This window comes from Microtus ochrogaster, chromosome 15 (assembly GCF_000317375.1).
Source record: "Microtus ochrogaster isolate Prairie Vole_2 chromosome 15, MicOch1.0, whole genome shotgun sequence".
Taxonomy (NCBI): domain Eukaryota; kingdom Metazoa; phylum Chordata; class Mammalia; order Rodentia; family Cricetidae; genus Microtus; species Microtus ochrogaster.
The window spans coordinates 15,616,456-15,620,542 of NC_022017.1; the positions used below are offsets into that span (position 1 = coordinate 15,616,456).

Genomic DNA, 4,087 nt, shown 5'->3' on the forward strand with positions numbered 1-4,087 from the left:
AAAAAAAAAAAAAACAATAAGTAATATAACCAATGTGTCAGGGCTTAGAAAGCCAGAGTGCTATCTCCAGCCACTGAAAGGAGGGGGGCTGCACGCTTGTGACTCGTGGCTTCTAACCAATGAGGGAGGGGACCGTGCTTTTAAATTAAGTTGTTTCTTTACATCTTATTCTCCAGTGCAAATCCAAGGTGGATTAAAGATCTGAAACTCGAAACTAAAACATTAAAAGCATTAAAAATACATATTTAATATTATTGGAAACCACAAAGCAAAGCAAAACGCAAACCAGCAGACAAGGCTGGAGAGGTGGCTTGGTGGGTCAAGGGTCTGCTTTGCAAGCACACGGACCTGAGTTCGAGGCCCAGAAGCTAAGTGTGGTGGCACGTACTTTTGGGGAGGCCGAGACAGTAAGGCAGAACCCAGGGGCTTTCTGATTGGACTGGCCAGCCTGGTTTGCTCACTGAGTTCCAGGTCAGCAAGAGACTCTGTCTCCAAAACAAGGTGGGCTGTACCTAAGGAAGGACACCCAAGGGTGTCATCTGGCCTCCACCTGCACACGCACACATATATGTATCCACACGTCCAGGAACACACACACAGAGCAAACTGAAGAGTGACAGATGATGGGATCATTTTACGACCCAAGACATTGTAAGTCTGACAAAAGAAACAGAGAACGTAGCCCAGGGAAATGTATTTTACTTCACATGTAAGGAAATAGGACACATAGACTAACCGGTTTGACCGTCAATCATGTGGATGAAGATTATGAAACAATACAAAGAAAAACATCATCCTGTTCGTTGAGTCTTTGCTGGGGCGGGGCGCCACCTTCTGATGTGTTTTCAGTGCAATGACTCGACAATGCCTACTGATATTTTAAACACACCTCTGGGATATGACTCAAGCCCGAGATGCTGCTAGCCCAGCCACCCACAGGCTGGAAGCTGCTCCAGTCTGCACGGGGAATAAAACAGACTTGGAAACAAGTGACCAAGCCAGGAAGTAGCCAGGGTGGAGAGCCTCGAGAACATGTGGTAGGAAAGCTCCGAGGTGTTCGTAGCGAGAGGGAAAATGAGTTTCTGGAGTGGGTGAGACTGACAGATGCTGGGGAAGCTGGAAAGGGCAGCCTGTCTGTGCTGAGGTGGGTGAGTCTTCCTCTGCATCTCAGAAGGCTGAGAAGAAAGCATGGCACCGAGAGGGAAGCTCTCCTCAACTGGAGGGCGCACACGAAAGGAGACTAGAGGCTGGTGATGAACTGAGGGGCTCCGCCGTAGGTCCCCAAGCCAACAGTGGCCCCGCACAGATATGAGAGTTAACCTGTCTCACTGATGGAAAGCCTGTAGAATTGAGGGTGGTGCTGGCCAAAGGCAAGCCAGAAGAGTCCTGTATGTTGTAGCATTCCTTCTGAACATACGTGAACTCGACACCCTGTCTTGAGCAGTAACTTGTATTTTAAGTTATATAATATAATAATATATATGTACACACACACATATGGAAACTTATGAGTGTGGAAAAATAACCGTATTCTAATGGGAACCAAGACCGGTGCATTGGCTACATTGCCTCTGAGAGTCACATTAGAAGAACCACTAGGATTTCTGTCAATTATTTTCTGCTCCATTTTGACTTGTTTTATACCAATGATATGGTATTGGTTACTCTGGACAAATGTTAGAACCATTTGGACTTGGTTTCTTCATCTTAAAAGGGTTTGGTACTCTATATCACTCCTGTGTCTAAATGCTGGGCACATTTTCCATTAGGCATTCGTTAGAACTAACTTAACCAAGAGGCAAAAGGCCACTCTGGGGTTTTTCTCTGTTTATTTGTTTGTGGTGTGTTCACACAACGCTTCTGTAAGCAGTGTTTGCTTGTTGATAAACATCCACTCACACAAAGTCACGGGTGATAAGCCCATGTTTTCGAGATCCTCCCTTTCTGAGAGACATTAAAAAAATAAGGTCAGATCAGGTGCTGAAGACAGAGCCTTTCCCCTTCAGCAGAAGACACTGAGCCTCCTTATCCAGGTCGGACTGGATAATTTAAAAGCAGCCACTTCTGATTATCTACCTAAAGTCCTGCAATTGCAGACATGTGTTTGCAACATCCATGACTCTAGATCATGCCAATCCTTAATAAATCTGGTGTCTGTGTCTTTCACATTAAACACTGATGAGCCCATGCCCTCTCTGACAGTACTGTAAACACTGATGAGCCCATGCCCTCTCTGACAGTACTGGGACAGGAGTATCTTGGCACAACAAAAGTAAAACTGATGAATGGGGGGGGGGGTTGCCAGGAGTGAGTGCAAAGTTTGCTCACTATGAAACTACAAAGAAGCGAGATATGATTTATTGAAGTCAGAATCTGAATATGCAAAAATGTTCTGGCAGGGCCTCTGAGGTGGGAAAACCCTAGAAATAGGCCCAGGAGCCTGTCTGGTGAGGCTGGAAGCCAGTCCCCCGTGGGGACAGAAACAATTGCACCTGTGAGTCTACCTGCTTACACCCAGGCTCTCATCCTCTGTTATGGTGGAAAAACTGAAGGCATGGGAATGATAATAATTAATAATAATTAATCAGATCATATTTGCTTTGAGAATTTCAATAAGAACAGTCGCTGTGGACAGAGACACCATGGGGAAATTCTTACGGGGTGGGGGAGAGAATTGTGTCCCTAAGAATGAGTAGAACCCTTTTATAATTTGAAATGCGGTCCTAAACTGACAGAGGGTCAGTTATGGAGGAGCAAGGATGCCCAAGGGGTCTCAGGCCACTTGCTTTGCACTGTGTGGCGCAATCTAGAGAAATCAAAGGAGCTGTTTTTCAGGCTCCTTGTGCTGTGGTCAATGTTGCTAAAGAAAATCAGGATTTGATGTTTAATATCTTCCCCCGTGGGTGTAGTGTGTGGAGGTTATGCAGAAAGCAGCTGAGAGACAAGTCCTTAGGCAGGCGAGACTGAGTGACACCATCAGAAAATCTGGTCAAGAGGGTAAGGGCAGCAGTTGTCAACCTTCTTAATGTTGTAACCCTTTAATGCAGTTCCTCATGTTGTGTGACCCCGACCATAAAATTTCCATTGCTACTTCATAACTGTAAATTTTGCTACTGTTACGAATCGTAACGTAAATGCCTGTGTTTTCCGATGGCCTTCGGCGCCTCCTGGGAAAGGGATGTTTGACCCTAAAGTGGTTGCAACCCACAGGTTGAGAACACTGATCTAGAGGTGAGCCAGCAAGGGAGACACCTTCCTGAAGTGCTGCCGGGTCACCAACAATAGATGGAGCTGAGAACAGGTGTCTCTGTACTCAGCAAGGCTGGGTAAAGGAACAGACAGACCCAAGCCCCGTGGAGATTCCCGACACAGACAGACAGAAGGTCCTAGGAGACCCCAGGGACTCACCAGAGAAGGACGGAGGTCTGGGGTTATACGTAGAGAGAGCAGCGGCGAAGGAGGAGGAGCCCATGGGACAATATCGCTGACGCCTTTCAGGTTCCATTACCGGATGCTGGGTTCCATCAAAAGATTTGTTAGAGCCGACCGTATGGTAGGGTCTGAAGGGACATTTCAGCCCATCCAGACAGAGAAGGAGTCTTCTTTTAAAACCCTTTAGAAAGAGGTAGGAAGAGGGGAGGAGCTGCGCCACAGAGAAGTAGGTAAAGGTCCCTTCTCATTGCCTAATTAGGTTCAAAGGCACTGAGGGCTGGGTTTGAGCAGAGACAGGGGCCTGAGCCTCAAGCAGATTCCTGGGTTCACAGGTCATGAGATTTCTCTAAACAATGGTCAGTGTAAAACATGGCATGCGGGCCGTGTGAGCCTGTTAGTGTGTGAGCTGTGAGACCTGACAGTGGAGCGGCTGCCTCTGACTCCAGTCAGCAGAGGGGCTGAGTGGATCGTCATCCAGGAGGGACAGGTCCCTGCTATGTGATGAGTCACCCCTCAGCCAGCACCAGAGGTACAGAACACAGACAGCTGATCCCAATCACCTGTAGTGGTCTGGAGCACAGTGTGATGAAAAAGAGGAGAGAGAGAAAGAGAGAGAGAGAGAGAGAGAGAGAGAGAGAGAGAGAGAGAGAGAGAG

At 47.2% G+C, this 4,087-nt stretch overlaps 1 protein-coding gene across 1 annotated transcript in view; it reads right to left on the minus strand.

Annotated features, from left to right (window-relative positions):
* The window catches only part of Csf2rb (colony stimulating factor 2 receptor beta common subunit), a 25,211-nt gene that overhangs the window by 20,287 nt on the left and 837 nt on the right, over window positions 1–4,087 (minus strand). The window contains exon 2 of the mRNA XM_005354251.2: window positions 3,409–3,613. The gene's annotated coding sequence lies outside the window, so the exon portion shown is untranslated. The remainder of the gene's footprint in view (window positions 1–3,408; window positions 3,614–4,087) is intronic.